This window comes from Panthera onca, chromosome C2, assembly GCF_046562875.1.
Source record: "Panthera onca isolate mPanOnc1 chromosome C2, mPanOnc1 haplotype 2, whole genome shotgun sequence".
Classification (NCBI taxonomy): Eukaryota; Metazoa; Chordata; class Mammalia; order Carnivora; family Felidae; genus Panthera; species Panthera onca.
The window spans coordinates 140637936-140665082 of NC_138347.1; the positions used below are offsets into that span (position 1 = coordinate 140637936).

Consider the following 27147-nt stretch of genomic DNA (forward strand, 5'->3'; position numbering starts at 1 on the left):
AAGATTTTGTTGAGATGCAGTTTTGGAAGGCAAGTTGTTTCTCAATTCTTTGGGGCTGACAGTATTCACATGCACCTCCACTTGACGGCAGTGATAAGATGCAGAATTTGTCAGCCTTGGGCATTTAGCCACCGCAGTTGGATTGCCTGTCGGAGTAATCAACACATTCCCCCTTATTTTTAGTGCCTAGAGAGACATTAGTTCCTCCATGGAAAGGCTGTGCTTTCGCCAGCCAGGCTTCCACAGCAATAGCCCAAGAGCAAGTTTACACCAATTTATGTTACTACTTAGACGATCGTTTGAGGTCTTGAGGGTCAGGGCTGGCCATGTACACTTTTCAGATCCTTAGGACATAAAACATCCAGGATTCAGCCTTGTTTGACTTTGGTTTCATCACAGGCTGACCTGAGGGGCACCCTTGTTACTTAAGTGGGACATGCTCACGTGGTTCCTCAAAGAGTGACAACTCGGTCCTCCCTACCACCTTCTTCCCTAACAGCCTGATAAAAGGGACTGGATCTTCAAATGGATATTTGTAAATGTAGTCCCAAATAGGCAATGAGATCCAATGAAGGAAAGCAGACAGCGCTTTAGTTGTGGGGCCGATTAGCAGCCCTAATGATAGAATAAGCTCCGGATCTCTTTGACTGAGGCAGAGGCAGTGAATTACTTATGTATATGGTGTTGTTCTTCCTATTTAATTTATAGGGACTTGAAAATCTACCCTCTAGAAAATAGGAAGAAGGGGAATAACATAATGAAAACTTTCTCACACTGATCTTCCCCGGTGGCAAACTTTACCTCCTTGAATGTCTTTACTGTACATGGATATAAGGTAGTAAAAATGAACAGGCTAATGTATGTATTTGTATATACAAAAAATTAAAAAACATAACCCATCTGGTCATCCATATTTCTAGAAATTCTTAGGCTACTGTCAAAATGAGAAAAATACAATATAGAGTTATACTTTTAAATTGATCATATACAGTGATTGAAAGACTGTAATTTATAAGTGAATTTTCCTTTATGCAGAAATTACCAAAGGAGCAAAGATATCCATATTAGAGAGAAGAGTCCATCCTGATCTGTGCATAGTATTGGGAGGTTTTTTTCTTTTTTTTGATGTTTATTTATTTTTGAGATACAGAGAGGGAGACAGAGTGTGAGCAGGGGAAGGGCAGAGAGAGAGGGAGACACAGAATCCGAAGCAAGCTCCAGGCTCTGAGCTGTCAGCACAGAGCCTGACACGGGGCTCGAACTCACAGACCGCGAGATCATGGCCTGAGCCAAAGTCGGACATTTAACCCACCGAGGCTCCCCAGTATTGGGAGTATTAAGTAAGCTGCCTTTTTAACATTTAAAATGACTTTTAAATTATTTAATGCAAGGGTTAAAAATGCTTTAGGTTTTCATAAGCACCCTCTCTAAAGGACTAAACGTCTTCAGTTGTTGTTAGGATGGTTTCTCTAAAAGTGTGACCTACTCTCAGTCACTTTGGAGGCCGCATTTACCCTGTGAGATTTCAGGTTACTATGTGGAAATTCTAACATATGTACACTCTCTTTCTACTCCAGGAGGCGACTGTGAACATTGACAACAAATAACACATGATTTCTTTGTCACAGTGAATGGAAATGCTGTGGCTTGAAATAACAAGGCCAGTAAGCAATAAGTCCTTGCAAAAAAAAAAAAAAAAATTCTACTGTGACAGCTTTTGGATACAACATTTGATCTTATTCAGAGAAGAGCCCTGAAAATTCACTGTATGCAAACGGCCGTTCTAGGCATTGTGTGAGATCATGAGTCCTTTCTCTTTGGAGATTACGCGGCCTTATTCAATGCATGGTGAATCAAGAAATCTGGACTCAACCACAGCCAGCTACTGTGCAATTACAGGTACCTATTCTCACTATCCATTAAAAGAAAACAACAGATTAAAATCGTGAGAGATTGTATTGCATTCAAATTAAACATATCTATGTAGAATCCATTCAAGTTTATTATCCGCGAGGGTTTGAGGTTTTCATGAGCTAAATATAAAGCTACTGAATGCAAGGGTTAATTCTGGGCCTAAAGAGATTGATTTTATTTCTACATACATAAAAAGGCTTCTGACCAATGCATGTTTCTATATGTCTTCTTTGTTTTCAGGGACTCTCTAAATCCTTGGTAAATTGCATCCTGTAAAGCTCCATGTTAAGTAATGCTAAAGTTATCACACTATTTTGTAAAGCCTCCAACATTTGATTTTTCTGCAGAAATTCTTAAAATTTGGTATCAATTTCCCTGATCAAACAGAAATTAAGAAATTCAGCCAAAGTGAGTAGTTACTGCTCCCTAGTGAAGGGAACTAGTGACCACACTGGGATGAGAGATGCTGAAAGGGACTCCACCCAAGGGGACATTCCTCCTTAAGCACAGCCTATTAAAGCTTGCTCAGCATGTCCCCTGGGCCAGCAAGAGCAGGGATTTCTTCTAAGCAAGGGAGGTTATGTTTGGGGTGAGGCAAGGGATAAGATTGCCATCCATTTTCCTAAGAAAAGAAGTTGAGATGGTTGGGGGAAAGGGCTTCATTCATGGGAGGCATTTACGGGCTCGTAAATTACTGTCTGTAATTACATTCATGATAATGATATTCAGCCGCTTAATTGGCAAGTTTATTGGTTGGGGCACCTGCTGGGAAACCTGGGGACTGAGAACTCTTGGTTGGGTCATGGGAAAATTTGAGAGGATTCTATTTAAGGAGGATTCTTGATTCTTATCCTTCCATGAACAGGGCAACACATACAAGTCCTATTCCATTCCAAAGGAGGGATAAGATACCCACTACACCGAGCTCCTTAAATTCTGCCCATAAGTTACCTCACGTGTGTTTGCTTGGCAGTGCTGGTGTTCAGGGGTACCCTGCTATTTCTATGTCTAACGCTCGTATCCTTTGGTTCCCCCCAAACTCAAATCAATGAGCCATATCTTCGTAGAGGGACTGAAATAGCAACAGATTAAGTCAACCATTCTCAAACCTTAGTGAGTGACAATCACCTGAGGCACTACTAAAGAACACAGAAGACCAGGCCTATTGAAGTGGGATGGGGCCAGGGCGTTTGTTTATTTGCTAAGTTCTCCAGATGATTCTGATACCCAAAAGAGTTGGAGATCCACAGAGTTCAGAAAACTGAAGGCAGGAAAACAAATTACTGGCAGGTTCCAGGTAAGGACATAGTCTCCATCTCACACCCTGATGTTTTTACACAGCCTTGAAGTAAATTTGCTTTATAATTAAACAATTCATCAACTGTTTTGGGATCAGCTGTGTGAAGCTTTAAAAGTCAGATGTTATGAAAATATTCTCAGTGCCATAATCATCAGGGAAGTGCAAATCAAAAGCACAATGAGATATCACCTCACATTTGTCAGAAGGGCTAGAATCAAAAACACAAGGAACAATAAGTGTTGGTGTGGATGTGGAGAAATAGGAACCCTGGGGCACCACTGGTGAGAATTTAAATTGGTGCAGCCACTGTGGAAAACAATATGGAGACTCCTCCAAAATTTAAAAATAGAACTACCCTATGATTCTCTAATTCCACTACTGGGTACTTACCAAACAAAACAGAAACACTGATATATGTATAATATATGACTTACAATAGGCAAGGTAGGGAAGTAACATAAGTGTTCATTGATAGATGAATGGATAAAGAGGTGCTGTACAAACACACACACACACACACACACAGAAAAATTACACAACCATAAAAAAGGATGAGATGTTGCCATTTGCAATAACGTAGAAGGACCTAAAGAGTATTATGCTAAGTGAAATAGACTGAGAACGAAATACTATCTGATTTCACTTATATGTAGGTAAAATCTAAAAAACAAAATGAATGAAAAAACAAAAAGCAGAAGCAGATAGATAAATACAAAGAACAAACTGATGGTTGCCAGAGGAGAGGAGGGTACAGGGTGGGTAAAATGGGTGAAGGGAAGTGGGAGACACAGGCTTCCAGACATGAATGAAGAAGTCACGGGGGTAAAAGGTACAGCACAGGGAATACAGTCAATGGTAAAATAATAACGTATGGTGACAGATGGTAGCTACCTGTGGTGAGCACAGCATATTGTATAAACTTGTAAAATCACTATTTGTACACCTGAAACTAATGTAACATTGTGTGTCAACTATATTTCAATAAAAGGTCTGATATTAATTGGATATTATCTTATAGATGGTGGGTGCGGATGTAAATAAGTATTCCCCTGAAAAGTCTGTTGCTCTGGGCATTAATTATCTGGGACATGATGTGAACAATAGCAAGAATACACTAAAAATTTTTTAATGTTTATTTATTTTTGAGAGAGAGAGAGAGAGAGAGAGCAAGCAGGGGAGGGGCAGAGAGAAAGGGGGACAGAAGATCCAAAGCAGGCTCTCTGCTGTCAGCAGAGAGCCCAGTGTGGGGTTCGAACCCACAAACCATCAGGTCATGACCTGAGCTGAAGTCAGATGCTTAATCAACTGAGCCACTCAGCTGCCCCGAAATACATTTAAAAAAATTTTTTTTTGTTAATGTTTTTATTTATTTTTGAGACAGAGACAGAGCATGAGCAGGGGAGGGGCAGAGAGAGAGAGAGGGAGACACAGAATCCGAAACAGGCTCCAGGCTCTGAGCTGTCAGCACAGAGCCCGACGCGGGGCTCAAACTCACAGACTGTGAGATCATGACCTGAGCTGAAGTCGGACGCTTAACCGACTGAGCCACCCAGGAGCCCCACATTTTTTTTAAAGGAGGATTCTAGGAATGACCATATCTTGTTAGTCACATGCAGTGTGAATCCTTTGCTCTTTAATGGATTCTAGCTAATACCTGGCTTTTAATACTTCATATTCTAGACATCAAGACAATTAACCGATTTAATTTATCCAAGAAGAATTGGAGAAAATAAGTAGATAGGAGCATGTGAACTGCTACTTAAATAACCAGGCACACATTGGCCTGTGTTTCTCAAGAGCGTATAGATCGAGTGGCTGAATTTGTGTTAGATGTCTACAATTCTTGTGACTTTGAATGACACAACACCAGTCTAAAACGTTATTTTGTAGAAAGAAACAAACCTAAATCTCATTAATATAACTACCTACAGCCTATCTCAGGAAATTTCATTAAATAGGATCGGAAATAAATCTGTCCATCAAAAAAGGGAGAATTACATGGAAATATTCAAGTATTTCAGGACACAAAATCAAGCTGATACATTAGAAAAGCACTAAGGCAAAGGAAATAGGATTATGACAACGTGGTCAGTGAGGGTCAGCTGAGTAGGCTGGGATTTCATGGCACTCATTATAAGAGTGTTTGGTTTGCATTCAAGGCCATCAGTATTAGGCATTGAGACCCCAACCCATACTCTGTGGTAGGGGAATGTGTATACAGTGTGCTTTGCAAACCCAGGCAGTGTGTTGAATTATCACGTATAGCTCAGGATATTAAGTATGACGTCTCTAATTTCCATTCTAATTTTTTACTCGAGCCCATTAAGTTTTAGCTTTGCCTAATTCTCATACTATGTACATATCAATTGATTTTTATTTGTGGAGTCCGGTAGAACAGGAGACTAATGTTTGGCTGAGCATTTACTAAGGGCCAAGTATGGAACTAGGCATTCTTACTCATCTTCATGAACATCCAGGGAGGTACACAGTGACACTGCTTGATTTAAGAGGAACATTACATTCAGAGAAGCACTTCATCTGCTCTTTCATACCTTTGTGCTGTTAACAGATAATATTATCATTATTTGCCTTAGTTTGATGAGTAGCCATTAGCCTATTAATAGTTATCATTTTTTTAATAGGAGTAATTTATTTTATTTTTAAAATTTTTTTTTGAGAGAGAGGACACGAGAGAGGAGCAGAGAGAGGGAGACAGAGAATCCCATGAAGAGCAGAGAGAGGGAGAGAAAGTGGGGCTCACACGAAATGGGGCTTGAACTCACTAAGTGGAGCTTGAACTTACGAACTGTGAGATCATGACCTGAGCTGAAGTCAGATGCTTTACCCACTGAGCCACCCAGGTGCCCTAATAGTTGTCATTTTATTCTTTCAAAGTTCTTTATCAACTATGTTTATTATTCAATTTTCTCAGTTACTCATTTTAATTTTTTTTAATGTTTTTTTTTTATTTATTTTTGAGAGAGAGAGAGAGCAAGAGTTGAGGAGGGGCAGAGAGAGAGGGAGACACAGAATCTGAAGCAGGCTCCAGGCTCTGAGTTGTCAGCACACAGCCCAACATGGGGCTTGAACCCACGGACCCCGAGATCATGACCTGAGCTGAAGTCAGATGCTTAACTGACTGAGCCACCCAGGCGTCCCTCAGTTACTTATTTATATTCACAACTCTGCCTGCTTTCATTCTAAGCCACCTACAGCCCACTGTTCACAGAGCAGGCAGAGTGAGCTTTCAAAAATATACATTACTACAGCCAGAAAGACTCCAAGAGATTTACCCTTGTCTATCCCACCGAGCTGCTCCCCTGTAGCGTTGGCCCCTTGCCTTTTGTCTTCTGGCCGTGTGGGCTTTTTCTAACATGTGATGCTTGCTCCCACCACAGAGTCAGCTCCTTAATCCTGGAGTGCCCTTTCCAACTCCATACATCACCTCCTCTTGATATATTGAGAACAATTACTGGGATCACCAACCCCTGCCCCTTTTACATGAAGGTTGGATTTTCCCTTTTAAAGAACCTACCAGGGATGCATTTCTCAAGGAAGATAATCGAAAGTAAAACCTAATGGTTTGGGGGTGCCTGGGTGGTTCAGTTTGTTAAGAATCTGACTCTTGATCTCAGCTCGGGTCACGATCTCACGGTTAGTGAGCTCGAGCCCCACATGGGACTCTGCACTGATGGCCTGGAGCTTGCTTGGGATTCTGTCTCTCCCTCTCTCTGCCCTTCCCCCACTCTTTCTCAAAACAAACAAAGAAACAAACAAAACCCTAACGGTTGGATCCCATATGGACCTGGAGGCGACTCTGTTTTAGTGAACAGAGGAGAGAGGGAAGTTGGAAATCTGAGTCCCACTCTTTTAGTGGCTGAAGGGTCCAATTTTGGAAATCACTGCCACTTTCTAAGCCTCAGTTCTTTCCATTTGTAAACTGACCATATAATGTTGCTCATAGGATTTGATCTGTTCTCAGCCTTCAAAGCCTAGATCTATTCAGGTTTTCTTGAACCATCCCATCCACCCTCCAAACTTCATTAACACTTTCCATGTATCTTTCTCTGTCCATGTGCTACGTCATAACTCATAATTTATGGGGAAATAGGTTCTACTTACATAAATGGGTTAGAAAGAAGCTTAGGGCGGAAAGCTGTGACCAAAGCGCCCGAGGTTAGCTAGCGAGATAGTGTAATGGAATCACGAGTAACTTGTTATATCACCTGCAGGAACTTACTTTCCATCTGACGCCAATGTACTATTGTATTTTGATCACAAACTCCACTTGCCCCCCACCCCGTTGGTTCTTCAACACACAAGTTAATAATTACTATCTGATTGTTTTCTCCACGTTCACGTGTGTAAGATCTTGTTTTCTTCACGTTCACCACGTGGGTAATATCTTGTGAGCTCAATAAATATGGAGATGAGAGGGCAGTTCGGGCTCTTGTCTCCTCCGGGATGTTAGCGTTTTTTTTTTTATATTGAATTCTCTGTTTTCTTGCTGGCCAAAGCGAAAACTCCAGACTCATAGTCTGGGACAATGATTTAATCATTTACTTTTTTAAAAGAATTTGTTGAACACGGTGCCTAGCACGATGCCTTAATTACCATCGTAGCAATCTGGTAACTTTGCAAAGAGAAAACGATTTCCTAGGCACAGACTTCTTGCCTGTTTTCTTATCTAAGTCACTGATAAGTCCCAAGGAGGACTCAAAACTATGAAAACAACTTCAATGCAGATTTTCTACTGCCAATACTGTCTTCTCCAGACTGCTGAGAAAATGAAAACTGTCTTGCTTTTTAGCGGTGGGGTGCCTGGGTGGCTCGGTCGGTTAAGCGTCTGACTTCGGCTCAGGTCACGATATAACAGTTTGTGGGTTTGAGCCCTGCATCGGGCTCTGTGCTGACAGTTCAGAGCCTGGAGCCCGCTTCAGATTCTGTCTGTTTCTCCCTCACTCACGTTCTGTCTGTCTCTTTCTCTCAAAAAAAAAAAAAAAAAAAAATTTTTAGAAGTAGGGTATAATAGTGGTTAAGAATCTGCACTCTGCTGATTAAGGTTCAAATTCTGGCTTTGGCATTTATCAGCCGTGTGACTCTGGGCCAATTGCTCTACCTTTTGGATCTCTCTTGAATGTCTATAATCCTTGTCTGTCTCTCCTCCGTAAGGCAAGAACTTACCATGTTTTCCCTGTATTACGGCAATGGGATCCATACTTCCCCTCCCCCCTCTATTGGACTCTGATCAACTTCTCCATCTCTCAGCTCCCACAGCACCAAGCACAGTGCTTTAACACGACAGGACCTGAATGAATATTATTTGGAAATAATTTAACATAATAGAGACAGGTCCAGATACTTCAGAAGCCTAACAGAGCACACAAAGACTTGCATCTAGCCAGGGATCTTCTGCACTGAGCCATCACGCGCTCTGTGTGAGAGCTAGTCAGCCAGAGCTGGTTCGCATCAATGTTCTGCAACAAAAGGTAGCTTGCCCGTAATCAGATGCATGTCAGCCTTTGATTCATTCTGTGCACGGCGAAGACAGAAAGGGAAGCTAGACTCTGCTTGTCCCGGCCCTCAGACTAGGTGAACTTCCTGTTTTTACTTTGGAATTTGCTTAAGACAGGTGTAGCTTGTTTGCTGCCCAGACAAGTGGTGGAGAGCTTCACAAGGGACACCAGAGCACGGCTGCAGGTGTCAGTGCTATCTTATCAGGACCTCTGACCTAGGACTATCGTCTTATCATCTGGGATGGGTGGGCCAGTTACCAGAGAGCAGGCTGCTGGCTTGTTTGCCAGTGTCCTTGGATCCATCTAGGGTGGCTCTGCTTGGCCTGGAAATCTCAACGAGTAGCCTAAGCTGTAGTGCCTGGCTCACCACTTTTTATGAAGGGCTTTGGGGGCAGTGCTTCGTCAGCTGAATCTGTAAGACTTGTGTATTTGGAGTATTTGGGCAAAGGAGGGAGATTTCCCCGAAATGAGAGAAAAGTCAAATTGTTGATGGTTTTTTTTTTCTGAATTTTTAATGCCTATTTTTGAAGGAGACAGAGTGTGAGTGGGGGAGGGGCAGAGAGAGACACACACACAGAATCCGAAGCAGGCTCCAGGCTTTGAGCTGTCAGCACAGAGCCCGACACAGGGCTTAAACTCCCAAACAGCAAGATCGTGACCTGAGCCGAAGTCGGACGCTCAACCGACTGAGCCCCACCCAGGCGCCCCCAAATTGTTGACAGTTTTTAAGGGAAATTCACCATTACTCCTTTCAAGAATTGTGAGGAAAGGGTTACGTGACTGCTGAGTCTTATTAGGAAACTGGGTGAGAATCCCTCGGCATTGGTGTTACGATTACACGAGCTAACGTCTGTACAAGGTCTACCATTGAGCAGAAATATAATCAGTTTTTGAAGTGTTGCCTTCCTATTTTACACTGATAACTACAGAGAACAAGTCCATAATTCTCAGTGGGTGGGAAGGAACCTGGAGGCTCCATTCTCCTCCCTCCTCTTAACTCACAAAAACCTTATAAGTCATCCCCTTCCCCTCCTCTGGGACTGCTATTCCAGTCAGTGGGGAGTTCCTCTTCCTTTGAAAAACATTTGTTACTTGTTCTAGTAACGTGTAATCATGTGTTGCTTCTGAGATCCCTCGGTGCATGTTAGCATTCCCAGTATGAGGAATGGCCCTTGACATTGTGACCAGCTATCCTTTGGTATTCTCCACAACTTATACCTGCAAAATGGAGTGGAATATTCTGGTCATTGTAGGACACGAGGGGGCATGGGTTACAGCTTGCAGGATAGTTTCCAGGCCACTGGCTTCTACAGGAATTGTGACTAAGGAGGATTAGAAAGGGAAGAAACCACATTTATTATCTACGGGGTACTTCATGTGTAGGATAATAGTCATAAAATTCACTGAGGACTTACTATATGCCAGGCTACGAGAGTAGGCACCACAAATAAAAATTACTATTAGCTGAGTACCTATGTGCCAGGTAGCATTTCAAGCATTTTTCCTACAGTATCTAACTTGCGTTCCGATGCGGAGAGATGGGTATTGTCTGCCACGTTAATCAATGAGGAAATAAACGTGGAGGGAAGTTACCAGATTCCCGTGTTTCTAAAGGCATTATAGTAATGCAATTATGAGTTCACTTGTTTAGACTGATGAGGTCCTTGATAGTGGGGACCATGGCTTGTTTGATTTGTGCCCCAACATGTAGCAGGGGGCCTGGCACATTAATGAATGCTCATTACCTTGTGTGGAATTGAACTGAACTCATCCGCTCTCTATGGCTCCCTCCTGCTCCTCCACAGGCCAGTGGGGAATACGAAATGAGAGAATCCTTCTCCCCTTTGTGCTTTCTCACCCTCCTCCTGCTTAGCTAAGTGCTATTTCTCATGATCTTTTCTTGATCCCTAGACTGTTTCTTCAGAACTTCTCTTCCTTCACTTCCACCCTTTCCAAGTGCTAGGTGTCTATGGATATTTCAAGATCTGGAGCAGAGGTCAGAAGGGAAAGACTCTGGGGTTTAAGACAATGATGGCCTTTCACTTACACTTTCTTTGAAAAATTTTTAAAGGAAGTGAAATGTTAACATTGTATTTATGCATGTATAGAATGAAAGACACAGGACCATGAAATGTGCTCAAATATTCCAACTAGGGTGTACTCAATCTGGGCAATATCTGGTGCTTCACTCCTGAAACTTTATAAATGAGGATCTGCTGAGGCTGTTGCTTAGCCTTTGGTTACATGAAATGCATCCTCAGGAATATCCTCTTGTAGGCAAAGTCTTGCAAAATCAGGCTCTTTGTTCAGATAGGCTGCCTTCCATTGCTATATGGTTTTGTCTTTCATTTACGGAGCACCTGCCTATTGATTTTTCTTTGTGTTGAGACTGGACTTCTCTGCCCCTGTGTGCAGGTGAATTGAAGTTTGCTATCACCGTGGGTTTCTCGTGTTTCATTGGCAGGGATTCTCAGTCCATTAAGTGAGTGAGATCTGGGAGCTGCTAAGAGAGAAACAAATCTTTTTCTTATCTGGCTGCTTCTGCTTCTCCAGTTTTCCTGTATATTTCATTAGACCATCATTATCCAAATGAAAAACAATCATCATAGCTATAGAAACCTCACATAGTTATTCTGAAACTAGAAACTACAATGATAACCTCTTGATAGTGAGTTAAAACCATTAAATTTTCTTAAAGTGTGTTTAGAACCTTTTAAATGGGGTTCACATTAATCCATTTGGAAGTTTAGCTGAAACCAAGTTAAAAACAGCACAACAAAACGAGGTGTGTTCAAAGACCACAGTGGAATCTCCACGTGAAGTTTAACTGCATGGAAACGTGTCGGTGGCCATCTCACAATTATTTAACCACATAGGAACAAGCCGCCCTCTGGAGCACTGGCCAGAGGCCCTAGAGACTTGGAAGGTACTTTCCAGAGGACATAGTGGAATCCTCCCCTAGGAACGGTCATTTGATTTTTCCATAATTCATCCTGGATTTAATCAGAATCCTCAGGTCGGATGACTTAAACTTTGAGGTGTAATTACTCTAAAGGCTACAGAAATTCCATTTAGGATATTAGAAAAGCTACAGCTGTTGCAAAAACATTCCTATTAAAGAGCCACAAATGCACATAAAAGGGAACAGATGTTTACTGCCAGGATTAGATTTCCCCTGTATGAAAGTTCAGATCATAATGTTTATTCTCGTTGCCAGTCCGAACCCACATTGCTGAAAAAAACATAAGGTAGTCTGTAAGACTGTCCCCATTTTATGTTTCCAAACTCGAAATACCCCTTCCCAGGGTAGGAAATACCCGTGAATCCTTTCTAACTTTGCAAGCTAGGGCTGGGGTATAATTTGTGGATAAAGAACAAACCGAGATTTACAATTTCTCAAATAAAAAGGTAAAATGTGCCTCTTGGGTAATCAGCAAAATAGATGCTGGGGTTAAAGTAGAATAACACATAGAGCTATGGATCCATCCTTCTCTGGGTTTTCATAGAATCTATCATTGTCCATATTTCTCTGTGAAAATAAGCAACTAGGATCGAGATCAATGTAGATCTTTCCCTTATTTAGGGGGAAGCATTTCAACCTGGAGAACTTTGGTTTTCCCTTTTGGTCAGGGATAGAGGCCCTGCCGTGGTACTTGCCCCTTCCTTACTCTTGGTTATGCTAGCAGGCGAGATGTTTTAGATAGTGAGGACTCCTTGAAAGCAGATGCTTTGGGGATGTTTTCAGGCTCTCTGACCACTGTTAAATACTTAAATCCATTTCATTAAATGGGCCCCAGTGGTATGACCCAGCTCTGCAGGGTACGTAATGTTCCCTGGGAGGGTCTGGCTGAGCACCTGTTCTTCCTGAGTGGAAATGGAGGGGAGAATTAAATGGCTTTCTACCTGCCTGTCTTGTGGAAGATAATTTAGCACTGCAGATGGGTCAAACCGCTTGGTGCAAGCTGTTCTACAATGTTTTTTTACAGTGCAGGAAAACCAAGAGAAGTGGGTGGGATTTCTAATGTCTTCCTCACACCTTTTTGGTTTTTCTTAAGCTTTTCAGTTGCTTAAAACAGAGCTGGAGAGGGTGTGGGGCAATGAGGGTCTGCAGGCCCGCCCCTCTCTAGCCTGTGTGCCCCCAATGAGGGCCACGTGTGCCGCCACGACCCTTCCGTCCTCAGGTGGCTTGTGAATATCTGTAAGTGTGACCGAGGATCACACCGCATCTGCATCACCCAGGAGCTCATTAGAAATGTGGGATTCTGGCCCCAGAATTGATGAATCAGAATCTGCATATTAACAAGATCCTTGTGCGATTCCCAACCACACTGATGTTTGAGACACTGTTCTAGGGGCACAGTCCCCATGTAAAGTACATAGAATTTGTTAAATGTGTGGTTACCCAATTTAAACTTTGGTAAGACTTAATATTTACTATGTAGAGATAAGGTTTCCTATTCACGAATCAGAGGGGGAAGATATATTTGGTTACAGGCTAGGGAAATTAAAGGGAAGTGTGTCTAATGTCTTTATTTCCTAAATGGTTAGTTGGTAAATGTAGTACACGAGGTGGAAAAATCCAGACCCCAAGATTCCCAGTTATAATTTCACCTTTGTCAGGTTTCTTTTCTAGAGACCGCCAACAAAATAATAAAAGTAATAGCTAACCTACACGCCGGGCACCTCTTCTCAGAATTTTACATTTATTCTTTAACTCGAGGAGATAAAAATATCCTCATTTTTCAGGTGAGGAAACTGGGGCACAGAGAGGTTAAACAACTTGCCCAAGGTCACACAGTTGTAAAGAATAAAAGTCAGGATCCACACCCAGCCAGCAGGTCTAGCTGACTCAGCCACACTTCCACCTGTTAATGGCAAGCCAGCACCAAATGCTTTAGATGATCACCACAGGCCAAAGAACTCCATTCTGTCCACTAAAATATACACAGTTAGAAGTTTGAAATAAACTAAAGCTCAGACTTGTTCAAGGTCCCCCAAATGGGGGAAGAACTAGGATAGGTCTTCTGATTCTTCCTCCCATGATCTTTTAGGTGAAAACATGTTTTTAAGTATACAACAATGATTTATTGCTCAATCTCCATGCTGTTTTGAATTCTGACATTTTCACTCTATACCTCAACCATTAAGAGCTGTTTTTCTAATTAAAAAATTTTTTCCAGCAAATCTACCAAATAAGAGACAGCTGTGCACTAAGGGATTCTGTTTCTCTTGCTGCTGCTGACTGTTCAAAAAGTTCGTGTTTATGATGCTGTGGGCTGTTCCTCCAAGTGGCCAAAAAACATAGAAGGCAAAAACCAAGCAACCAACCAAGCGAAATGACCAAGATAAGGAAGAATTGGTTTGTTTCCTAGCTGCCCGTCTGGAAAGCTAAAAGGCCACCAAATAACTGAGAACTGACAAAAGGATAATTTCACTTTGAGTTTATGATCTTGAGAGCTAACCCTGGGAGAAGGCCTGCTACCTGCCAGGGGAAGGTACATGCTGTGTTTGATTTACTCCTTACAGTGATGCAGTGGGGGGGCTGGGGTTTATCAGCCCCATTTCACAGATGAGGAATCTGTGGCTGAGAGAACTAAAGATGTTGCCCGCAGTTACAGAACGCGATGGAAGCTGTTCTCATAACCTCGATGCTACATTCCACAGATAAGGCCAGTACAGGCCAGAGAGGTAGAACCTTGGCCCACAGTCACAAAGCTGTGCCTGGAATCCTGCTCAGGATGGGCCAAGCTGGCCTGATGATAGGTGAGAAATCCTATGGAATTACTGTGGACCTTCATCTCTTAGCATGAATATTCCTTCGAGAGAGGTTCATCTGCTTTAGGAAACGAAATCTCTCCTCAAAAAGGATGGAGTCAAAAGGCACATTTCTTAAGTGTAGGAAGGACATTATGTTCAAATGAACAGGCTTGTCTGATTTCAGCCATGGAACAACAGTGCTGGAGAACGCTGGTGCTTGGGAACTTGAAAGGCATGATTTTGGGGGGAAAAAGTCACAGTTTGAGATACAAACATCTCCAGCTTTATGAAAGTCTGGCTTGTGATACTTTCTGACCAAATAATAACCAAAAGAAGAGAAAATAATGTTCTGTAGGCAATTATCCTGTTTGTCTGGCATCTGTCTAGAGGTGACAGCTTCTTGAAGAGACAACAGTTCTACCAAAATGGCAGTGTCACAGCACTCCACAACCTACACATGGGATGTTCTCTTGGGTATTCTCACTGTTACACTTAAGACACTGTGGCTGGCACATTAAGTGGCAGGTGTCACAAAATGATTCAAACTTGCTACCTCAAGCAAAATGGGCACTTTACTTCCTGCCTTCATTCTAGAAATAAGTTTGCCTGGGAAGATGAGCACAGTGGGGAAGAGGAAGAAGTTGCCGAAGTGAGGAAGCTGTTCTGGAACAAAAATCCCACATGCCTTGCACATGACGGTTGTCTGAGGGTTATTAGGTGGATCCATATACGGACTCAGAAAGAGAGAGCCGGGAGTTACTGCGAGTGCTTAGAGGCTGCCCCTAGGCTGGCGGTCCTCACCTGGGCTTTTTGCTTCCCTGAGGACAGTGGTCAATGTCTGGAGACACTTTCAGCAGTCACAACTTGGGGGAGTGTGCACACTGCCAGCAGCTCGTGGATATAGGCCAGGGATGCCGCTACAGTTTTTACAATCCCAGGATAGCCTTCCGCAGCAAGAATTATCCACCTCTAACGTCGACAGTGCTGAGGCCATGAAACCCTGCCTGCAAAACTGCAAAGTGAGTGCGTTTTCTTGATAGCCTCTGATTCACGGTGCTCTTACACTGACCCTGCCATTGTCTCCTCCCCACCAATCTGTTCACTGACTCCAGGAGGAGGAAAAGTCTGATTGAATTAATACACGCTAAGGTATGACTGACTGATAGCACTAGCAGGAACACCTGTGTTTTTATTTTTTTGTGGGTGTCAATTTTTGAGAGCACAGGAATGGAGCCCGGAGGGTGGGGCAGAGGGAGACACAGACTCTGAAGCAGGCTCTAGGCTCTGAGCGCTTAGCACATAGCCTGACCTGGGGCTCGAACTCACGAGGCATGAGCTCATGACCTGAGCCGAAGTCAGATGCTTAACTGACAGAACCACCCAGGCACCCTGAAACACCTGTGTTTTAAGTGGCATGAATTTAATCTAAATGTACCTCCAATCTGCGAAATTTTAGCGAGGGTGCCTTAATAACATGGACACTTATGTTTAGTGGATGGGGAAGATGGTGAAATTTATAAAGCACCGCTCACCTTCTAAAGTCATATACACATAAGCAAACCTGTGATGCGATGCCACTGGAATATAGTCATGAATACTTTATTACAAGCAACTATTTGCAGTTAGTATTGATCACCTTTCCAGCAAGGGAAGAAACACTAGAAGAAACTTGCTGTGCCCCCAAACAAACCTTATTTACTTTCTCTTCACGGCTAATATTGACCTGTGGGTTTTGATATGATAGAGCCCCTTTTTGTTAGGTATTTGAAATGTCCCCGTTCCCATAAATCCCAGGCTGTCTTCTCTCTGGGCTGCTGTGGATCTATATTTGGAGGGCATGCTGTATAGGCTTGTATTTAAAGCTAGTGAAGCAGACGCAACATGAGTAAAATAATTAGCAGTAGGGATGAGCTTCAGAGTCCTTTCTTATTGGAAGGCTTAGAAATGGAAGGTTTTACTTTTCTCTATGCCAGTGTATGAGTGTATCACTTTATGCCAAAGTGATCCTACCTTGGCAAACTGGGGTGACTCCATGAATTGCTTTACTTTGTTCTCCAGACTCTGTTCTCCTGAACATCAGCCAGGGCCATGTGTGGTAGGTTGATGTGCAGCAATTTGCCGAGTTCCAGGCAAATTAACTGGCTCAACTGGTCTTTATCCAGTGGGCTCAGAGCAGCAAAATTCACAGAATAGTTGGGGCTCGAAGGGACCTTGGAGCTCACACCAGCCCAAAAACCTCTGGACAGTTACAACAAAACCATGCCTGACTGCTGCCCTTCCCCCTCCAAAGTGTGTATGTGATGTGGGCAGCGCTGAGACAGTCCGGGGCGAAACTGGGTGAAGGCAGATGGCCCTCATCCAAATGAAGCAACCTCCTTGTTTCTAGGACTCGCAGGCCCTGTCTTCCGTAGCTCTAACCCGGACTCAGGATTAGGGCAGCTGTTGAGTATTTAGGATGACATCATACCGGCCGATGCATTCAGGTGGCTCCTTGTGTCAAGATAACTGGTTGACTTTGTCAACCAGTGCACCCCTAGGGACTGGCAAACGATAGTATTCTATAGGGCGGGGGCAACTCTGGCAACGTGATGTGATGTGCACAAAGTGGGTGGGGGACAGTGGTGAGAAGCTTTAAGAGTGCCAAACAGACCAGACCTGTAGATGGCAAGAGTTCCTGAGAGAGAAGCGGGGGGAGGAGGGGGGTGGTGGTGGTGAAGAGAGAGAGTTGCGGATGAAGTATGGTAAAATTATCACTGGCCCTGGGCCAACCTGTCCCAGGCCCAGGAGCTCCATACTCTGGCCAATTCAACTCCTGTCCTTTTGGCTGGTGCATGTGGAGATCAAAGGCGTTTCTTCAATGAATCTGTGGCACACGGAAAATTCCTGTGAAGGGTTGGGGCCTGATAGGGTCAGGAAGCACAGTGTATTCTTCATCTTGGAAATATTGCATCTTAAAGCAGGTCTCTAGTAATTCAACTTGCTCGGACTGTTAGTTTGAAAGGAGAGGGAATCTACCATGGCTATAACTGCCCCTGCCTGGAAACAATTAGGCTCATCCCAAGCCTGGTCAATATTTCCTGGGCTCCTTTAAGACCAGGGATTGCATAAGAACCATGCGCAAAAGGATCTTTAGGAAATCCTCATCTGGAAAGTAGGGAACAAGGCAGTTAGATGTATTCTAGAGGCAGGCCAGCAGCAAAAGGATGCTAGAATATTTAGGAATAGATTTTCAGTGGTGTCTCATTCCTTGAAAACTGTCCATTCATTTAAGATATCCCTTCAGGATGTTTCTGGATCGCTGCTGGAAAGGACTGGGGGACCCATTTCTGACTCCCACCTATGATTCTTTACTTCTTGGACTGTGGAAAGGGCTGTTCAAGAGAGCTGGATGGCATTTGGTTATGGGATGTATCCGATTCATCCTCTAATGTGTTTGAAGCAAGATAATAGGACAGTTGCATCCCTCCTAAGCCTTCCTGGCAGGAGTGGTGTATTTGGCTTGGAGATAGTGACTGGTAGTAGACAGTGGAGATAGCTACTGGTGGTGGTGACGGTATCTGTCATTTATTACTTGAGGCTCACGATGTTTCAGTCCTACTGCTAAGCATGTGACATGATTTCTTTTTGACCCTTAACACTAATATTGAGATAAATAGTGATCCTTTCCATTTCACAGATGAAGAAAGTGCGTATTGAGAAAGGGAAAACAACTTGCCCTAGGCCACAGCGGAAGAGGCAAAGCCACACTGGATCCTAGGTGGATTTGCCCACAGGCCTGTGCACTCGACCCCTCTATTGCGTTTTAATGGGTCAGCCATACGCATATGGTTTGGGGCAAGATGGTGTATACTTTCCTGGGTTGGAGACCTATTGTCCTCATTATTTGCTTGCTCCCCCCATCCTATTCTGCACTTAAAGAGATAAAAGCAAATAAAAAGAGAAGCAAAACAAGAACTGAGAGACCAGGAGTCCAGGAGGGCCAGAGGGGGAGGCTTCCCCCCAGGTTGGGTGTCTGGAGAGAGCCTCAGCAAGAAGACGAAACCCTTGGCCATGACTGTGTGCAGATACCGTCCTCTTCCTTCTCTTGGGGGGCCTTGCACACTCTTCCTGACCTGTCAGCCAGCGGGAGGGGCCGCTATGGCCTTACCACTATGGCCTTACCACTATGTGCCCTCAGGGACCTGGTCACCTCCCCAGAAGACCCTCCTTCTCTGGCTTGTAAAAGATGCTTTGCAACATAAAGGCCACCAGCCTTTGAAGAGGGCTCTCTGTTTGAGGAAACCTGTTGAAACTGAACAAATATTTGTAGCCCAAATCATTATATTTTAAGCCCTTGCTTTGTAACATGCTTCCTAGAATTCTCACCCTGTCAATTCACTTCCAAATGGCAGGAACAAGTGAAACACTTTCCACTTGACCTCTCCATCTCTCAGATGCATTATTATTCATTAATGTATTCTATCTGGAATTTTGAGGGATAAACCTGTCTTCATAGCTTAGATGCACAGGGCCAAAAACAAATCATAACAAATTTGCAGAGTGTGCTGAGAAGGGTCCGAACCCAGATCACTTCACGTTCATGGAGTGCCTGCTGGTGACAATGACTGTGCACATACTATTTATTGATCTAGACTCAGTGCTCTCCCCTTAATCGCTGCTTCCTTAGAGTATACCCACAAGACTTGTCACACAGGGGGCTCTCAATAGATGTTTGCTGACCGATTTAACTAGGTTATTGCTACAACTCCAGGATCCTTTCTGCCATCTTTTTAAGCAACTTTTAAGCAACTTGCTCAAATTCACCAGGTTAATAAGTGGAAAACTGGGGATTTGAACCCAAGGACAAATAACTCCAAAGTCTATGTTCTTTTCACTATATCATCATGCAAACTCCAAAAGCATCTAGAAGTGGTGGTCAAAATAGATCATCCTAGCCCTGTCTGGAGATGCTGATATTACCTGGGAAAGGTTTAGAGGACTGTACCAGACATCTTTAAACAAAAAGATGACTTCAGGGGTGCCTGGGTGGCTCAGTCAGTTAAGGGTCCGACTTCAGCTCCGGTCATGATCCCATGGTTCATGGGTTCAAGCCTTGGGTTGGGCTCTCTGCTGACAGCTTGGAGCCTGGAGCTGCTTCACGTTGTGTTCCCCCCCCCCCCCCCCCCCCCCCGCCTCTCCCCTGCTTGTGCTCTCTTTCTCTCTCTCTCTCTCTCTCTCTCTCTCTCAAAAATATTAACAAAAACGACTTCAATATAAAAATCCGGTCTTTCCTGACCTCACCTACTTCCATAATATTTTCATGCATTTGTATAGCCCTTTGTGGCACAGACTCATCATCGAAATCTGTGCTCTCTACTTCCTGGGCACGTGCTAGGCTGCATTTCTCAGCCTCCCTTCTAGTCACACGTGGCCATGTGACTGAGTTCAAGCCAGTGGAGTGAATAAGAACATTGGGCACCACTTCCAGGCCTGGCCCGGCCCATAAAACAAGTCCATATATCCTTTCATTTTTTTTTTCCTCCCTCTCCTGTTGAATAGAGAAAATTATGAAGTCCTAGAAGTGAACGGGCATGTAAGAAGGAAGGAGCCTGGGCCCTCAAATGACCGTGGGGAATGTTATCCATCCACCAACAATGTGTGGCACTGGATTTAACATGAATCAGATATAAAATTTTGTTGTATGAAGTCACTGAGATTTTGGGGTTCTCCTTGTGGTAGTAGAGAGCATCATTTTACACTTCATAGGATTCCAAATCGTTTTTTTAATCTTCTCCTAAAACTTTTACAAATGGAATCAGAGCTGATGGAAGCTCAAAGGAGGAGAGGTGTGAAGAATCATTTATGAGAAGACCTGAGACACCTGCACGGTACATCGCTGCATGGCTGTAAGCACATTACTTTGAGTTCATGGGCTTTGTTTCCCCACCTGTAATTTCAGGAGGTTGGAACAGATGGTCTGTAAGATTCCTTCTAGTTCTAAACCTCTAAGTCTTTTGAGTTGTTAAAAAATCGGTATTGATGCGTTCAGAAACTGTGATCTCTTGACTGTGAGCTTCTCCAAGGTAAGAACTATTTTTTGTGTTTCTATGTCTAGAGTCTAATATCTTAGATGCTGTAATGTTAAATTTAATTAGAATTTTCTATTGAAAAAACTCAGACTTTGCTAATGTTCTGATTTATGGCAATGATTTCTTGATCTAATTTGGAGCACAGTATCAAATGATTGAAATTCTCATGAATATTTTCATTATGCATTACTGAGTATGGTAGGCTATTTCATATTCATTTACATAGACTTAATCTTTGAAGAATGATTTTATAATAATACTGAAAGACTTTTTTGATTAAAGTTAGTGCCAGCAGTAATTGGTATTCTGATGGCTTCATTTATAGTTCTATTTAGCTAAATAATATAGGAGTATAATTCCTACTTAGAGTTGAGAAAATTGGAGTGCAGAATATTCACTTAACTTGAGGTCCACAAAAGTAGTATTGGGAAAGTATGAACAATCTCTAAAGTTCAGAAAGGCCCAAGGGAGACGATACAATATGAAACAGCCTATGCTACTGTCATGAAAAATCTTATGCCTTCTGGTTTTTCACAATTTTTTTTTTGTATCTGTGTAGTGTGGGATCATTATTCATTTTATTCTCGTCAACAATATTCTATTACATACGTTTTGATTATTAAAAACACGCAATGAATTCTATTTAATAAATGCTGTTTGGCAGGTAAAATATCTGGAAGCATAGGGTTCAAGGGAGATATGTGTGGGGAAGTCACAAGAGGGTCTTGGCAGAAAAGCGGGAACCACAATTTGATACTATAAATGTGGAAAGAAATATAATGATGAGAAACCCATCTTTGTTTGCTCTTTCTTTGTATTGGTAGCTGCAAGGGTATGTGTCTCCCCCTCTTGTTTTCTGCTGTCACTTCCTCCTTATGTGCTTATGTTCTACATCCTGGGGAACGCAAAGCATGCAGGAAGATACTGTATTAGTATGGCCCCTTGGTCTTGGGTGGCATAGGAACCTATGCCTATTAAGACAATGAAGTAATAATACCAGCAAGTGTTTTAAGATGCTTATTTTATCAAGGATTATAGAAAGGAAGAGCTTGTATTAAAAACTATGTACTTCCTTTTGTGCGAATTGTTTGCTTCAAATGTTATGTTTAGATTATTGCTTCATTAAAAATGTCTTTCCATAAGATAAGGAATGACAGAGGCATTTCTTGTCTGTCCTGTTTTAAAAAAAGAAAGGCCTGTTGTATAGAGAAGTCTTTCAGGAAATCCTAAATAGGATGCTGAATTTGAATGAGACACTAAAGAGAAAACATGAATTATGGGAGTGAGCTAAACAAAGTGATAACACGTAAGCTTACCTGAAAAACAAACAAAAAAACTGAAAACATTTGTTTACATCTGTTTTTCCCCCCCATTGTAGTTCAGTTAATTATATGGGCCATTTTTCACAATTAACATTAGTGACGCCTATTATGTACCTGGTTCTCCCTCAGAATGTCTATGTTGTGTCCCAATGTGCCACACCCTGTGTTAAATGATTTCTATAAATCTAATACCCTCACCACAATCTTTTGAGAAAAGTTCAGTATTTTCAGCATGGGGATTTTTTTAAGCTCTCCCAGTGAGCAGTCCAGACTGAGCACCATAACCCATAGATACTGCTCACCAGAAAGCTACATTCTTCTGAGGGCCCACATGGAAGTCCTTTAATTTTCTTTAAACAACCACCACCACCACCACCCTCCCAGGAAGAAAGTCCTTTCTTAACTGAATGCACCTTACAACTTTTAAACGACCCACTAAAGAAGAATGTCCAGTAAAGTTCCATTTTTCTTTTTTTATGAAAAATGCTGCCCTAGGAGTGCACTCCTGAAGGACATTGTGATCATTTAAACTGGAGAGGCTGCTACCCTAATGGGCTTTTTAGATAAATGCCAATGATGGCACCCACCAGCCAAATGCATGGTTGCAGGGACGTGGGTCTGTTGTTCATGGGCGACAGTAATGGAGCACACCCAGGTAGTCATTGGGAGTAAAGCATCTTTAACTACATTTCTGTTTGTCATCGCGGCCAGGTTAGGCCTAGATTCACTGGTGACATCTTCTCTGTGTGTGTGTGTGTGTGTGTGCATTTATTTATTAAAAATGTTTGTTTTTGAGAGAGAATCTGAAGCAGGCTCCAGGCTCTGAGCTGTCAGCGCCGAGCCCAACATGGGGCCGAGCCCAACATGGGGCCGACCCCATGAGCCATGAGATCATGACCTGAGGTGAAGTCAGACACTGAACCGACTGTGCCACCCGAGTGCCCCTTAACCGGTGATATTTTAGATGTCTTTTGTAGGTACTCAGATGAAGTGTTAGAATGAATGTTAGAAAATAAACATTTCCCAAAACATTTCCAATATGGAAGACAAAAACCCTCTAGATCAGTGGTTCTTAAACTTGTGTGTATCAGAATCATCTGGAGAGCTCAGAGAATCCAGAAGCTCAGGTACATGCTGTTAGGTTGGATGGTAGTATAGAGCTTGTTTGGCCTTTTTTTTTTTTTTTTTTTTTCTTTTTTAGGCCAAAATTTCCAGTGATGTGGATACCTCACCACCAAGTTGAGAGACAACTGCTCTTTTCTCAACACTAGATGCACATCAGAATCACTTGAGGAGTTAAAGCAAACAAAAAACCCCCCAAAACCAAGAAAAACCCCAAAAACAAAAAACAAAAACAAAACAAAACAAAACCACTTGCCCAAGTAGAGTGGTTTAAAAGAAAAAAGAAAAAAAAAAGAGGCTCCACCCTAGACCAAGCCAATTGGAATCTTCCAGAGTGGGTCACAGACACTGATATTTTTAAATAGTTCCCTAGTTTGACTGTATTGGGCAGCCTGGGCTGAGAATCTGTGTCCACCTTATGGCTTTCAGAATGGGTTGTACAATGGAATCACCTAGACAGTTTTACAAGAATGCTGAGTCTTGTGTCTACCTAGAGATTCTGATTTAACTGGTCTGGGGTGACATGGGCATAATCAGGATTTTAAAAAGCTCCCAGGATAGAGGCACCTGGGTGGCTCAGTCCGTTAAGTGGCTGACTTTGGTTCGGGTCATGATCTCACAGTTTGTGGGTTTAAGCCGTGCATTGGGCTCTGTGCTGACAGCTCAGAGCCTGGAGTCTGCATTGGATTCTGTGTCTCCCTCTCTCTCTACCCTGCCCTGCTCACATGCTCTCTCAAAAAATAAACATTAAAAAAAGGATAAAGGCTTCTGGGTGGCTCAGTTGGCTGAGCATCTGACTCTTGACTTCAGCTCAAGTCATGATCCCCAGGGTCATGGGATTGATCCCTGTGCTGGGTGTGGAGCTTAAGATTCTCTCTCCCTCTCCCCCTCCCCCTCCCCAACTTCTGTGCCTGTGCACATGTGCATGTGCGCGTGTGCTCTCTAAACAAAACAAAAATTAAAAACCTCACAAGATGATTCTAATGTACTGGCAAGTTTGAGCAGGTGAAGGCTAGGTCATCCATCAAAGAGGGGGCTCTGCTTTAATCAGTTGAGGAAAGACTGCTCACCTTACCTCCCTTGGCAGTGAGCATGAGGAAGACTAACAAAAAATGAGACCTATCACTACTTAAAGTCACTTAGCCCACAAACCATGAGATCACAACCTGAGCTGAAATCCAGAGTCAGACCCTTAACCAACTGAGCCCTTCAGGCGTCCCCAAAAGAAAACTCTTGACTCACTGCAAACAAAATAACATCACATATTCATTAGGGACTCAATTTTTGTTGGGAAAAATTATTTTCAATTCTTCTGAAGGGTCTTGCACCTGCCAATGTGCCACTGCGCCGGACCTTCAGTGGCATTTGGGGGAATAGAGAGGAGGATAGTCCCAACACAGCAGAACCCTGCTAGGTTACGTTTGTTATTTGTTATTATGTTGTTAGCAGGAGCCAAGTAAAGATGTGCGGGGTGATTCTTGGTTACGGCAACCTTGAAGGAGGTAGAGATGTGTTTATCAGACTGATGACGGCTTGATTGGGGTGGTTGAAGAAATGGTGATAATGATGATGGTGATGCTGAGAATGGGTGCAGAGTGGGGAGCAGGGACAGTGGGGCTGGGGGTTAGGGCAGACCTCTAGAAAAAGCCAAAGAGTGTAAAGAGTGTATTCTTCTTGAAAGAATACAGGGGTTAGTGATAAAAAAATTTTTTTCTTTGTCTTGTACTTCCATCATTCATTCTCTGTAAAGCCCTGCCCCTTTGACATTTCAACTTCTTGATCACTGGGCTGCAGCTCAAACTTGGAAGGTGAAGTTGTTCTGGAGTTTTGGGGGAAATTTTTCACTAATCTGGCTGGATTTGGTGAGATTTCATTAATCTACTCTCTTTCAGAAAGTTCCACACTTTTCAGTAGGAAATCTATCTTCCAGGAGAAGTTCAGGATGTTAAAGAGGTGAGAGATGGGAGGACAGAGGCCATCAGATTACAACAGGGCCAGGTTTTCTTTAGCTAGGATATGTGGCAAGGTCCCCATTTGTATTGTGCAAAAGGTCACTGTGCATTCTGTTTACTGAGAAAAAAGTATTTGCTTTTGTGTCAAAGGGTGATGTGTTATTTGCACAGGAATTTGCGCTCCCTTTTTGTGGTTTTCTTGACTTCTCCCTTGTTCTGGTGGAAACGGGAGAAAATTTTGAACTGAGGTTCTGGGTTCCTTTCTTCCCCAGACAGGACACTATGGAGTGACTCGTTTCTACCAATTTGTGTGTGATGGGAGTTGGGGGGGGGGGTATAAAATTATAAGCATTTACGACTTTCCCCTCTCCTGCCTTCTAAGGTGAGTTCCTTAGAAAGGAAGATCTATTTATTCTGCTGTGTGGGGCCTTAAAAGGGGATGTAAGTGGGAGAGGGGAGAGAAGGGACCCACAACCTTCAGAGGAAAAGAGAAGATGGAGTTATGGGCTGGGGAGGAGGGAAGAGAATCCTGACTGACCTGGGGGAGGGGAAGCAGTGTGTTTAGAGCCACCACACCAGGATTTTTGGCCTTAGCGGGGAGAGCGAGAAGAGGACAAGACATTTCAGCAGTTACCATTAGTAGTGATCGGTGGGAGAGCTGTCTGTGGAGGAGTTGAAAGATTTTCTGTGTGATGTGGGTACAGCAGCCTCCCTTCTGCCCTCAAGGCATTTCAGAGAAGACTGATGTTTCCTTTCTAGCCTTTCAGTGAGATTTTTGTTTCTTGTAGAAGTGACACCAAGCCGAGGAGGGAGCAAAACGGCCCCCATTGTTTCATGTGGTTAAATGCCCAAGAAATAAAACCAAAGGTCCTTTTTGTAATTGGCTCCACCAATGGGAGAGCTAGCTATTTGGGCGAGTTGGTATTTTTCCTTCTCCAGAACTATTTGTGGCAACGTTTGTCATGTGCATAGCTGGCTCCATGAAATCCCAGGCCATGTTTTATTTTTGGCCACCACCAGGGAAACAGGAACTTGGAAGAATGTGAAAGAAGCCTCTAGATGCTCTTTCGGAAGAATTATGCCAGGAGTGCATAAATCAATATAACCTCTCCCAGCTTCTGTAGCAATATGGGGAAGGATGCAGAGCATCGTGTCTGGCTTCTACGGTTGTGTCCTTTGCAGAGGTAACCAGTATAAAGACTTGGGGTTTGGCAGGCCTGACTTGGGGAAGAAGGGACAGAAGGGCCTCCAGCACTGGCAGGCTCTCCCTCCCTGCCATCAAAGGCTCTGGTACTTTGGGTGGATGGTTGGTGCATAAAGGATAAATAAGAGAGGGTGTTTGTTGAGAAAATTTTCAACTGTGACCAGTCATCCTTGTCTCCTTAACGAGAACTACATGTTGAAATAGTAATGCTAACTCATTGCAAAGAACTCCTTGAGCTGTGTGTCCCTCAGTCCTCACCAGAAGACATTTCTAAGCTTGACAAAATCAAGCTTAGACCAGCAAAGGCATAAATCACAAAATGACACCTCAATAGAGCTCACTGTGTAGAACCTAAAAACTTGTAAACATGATGGCATGGTATTTGTTGACATATACAACTTATTTGTAAATGGTTCAAAATAAAAATTACATAGAGACATAGCAACAGGGACAGAGAGACATAGAGAGTGGGGAAAAGAATTAAGCAAATGTGATAAAGTGTTGACATTTGAGGACTCTGAATCGAGGGTAGCTAGGGCTTCTTGGAACCAATCTTGCAGACTTTTCTGTTAGTATGGAATTATTTCAAAAGAAGAAAAAGAGAAATTTAAAAAGTTCAAATATTGCCAAAATGAAAAGAGACATATACTAATCTTATTTTCCAATTTAAAAACAGAGAGGAAGGCAACCCATAAGAGACTCTTAAATACAGAGACCAAGCTGTGAGGGTTGCTGGAGGGGAGGGGATGGGGGTGATGGGCATTAAGGAGGGCAATTATTGGGATGGGCACTGGACGTTCTATGTAAGCGATGAATCACTAAATTCTCTTGAAACCAATGCCACACCGTATATTAACCAACCTGAGTTTAAATCAAGTTTTTAAAAAGAATAAAACAAAATTGGAAAATGATTATAACATCAATCATTGACAATGAATTATTTTCTTAATGTGTGAATCATAAGAAAAAGATAAATGACACAACAGGAAAGT

At 42.8% G+C, this 27147-nt stretch overlaps 1 protein-coding gene across 18 annotated transcripts in view; it reads right to left on the reverse strand.

The window, feature by feature from the left end:
• THRB (thyroid hormone receptor beta) overlaps window positions 1-27147 on the reverse strand; it is a 384269-nt gene that overhangs the window by 77590 nt on the left and 279532 nt on the right. The gene's annotated exons all lie outside the window — the stretch shown is intronic.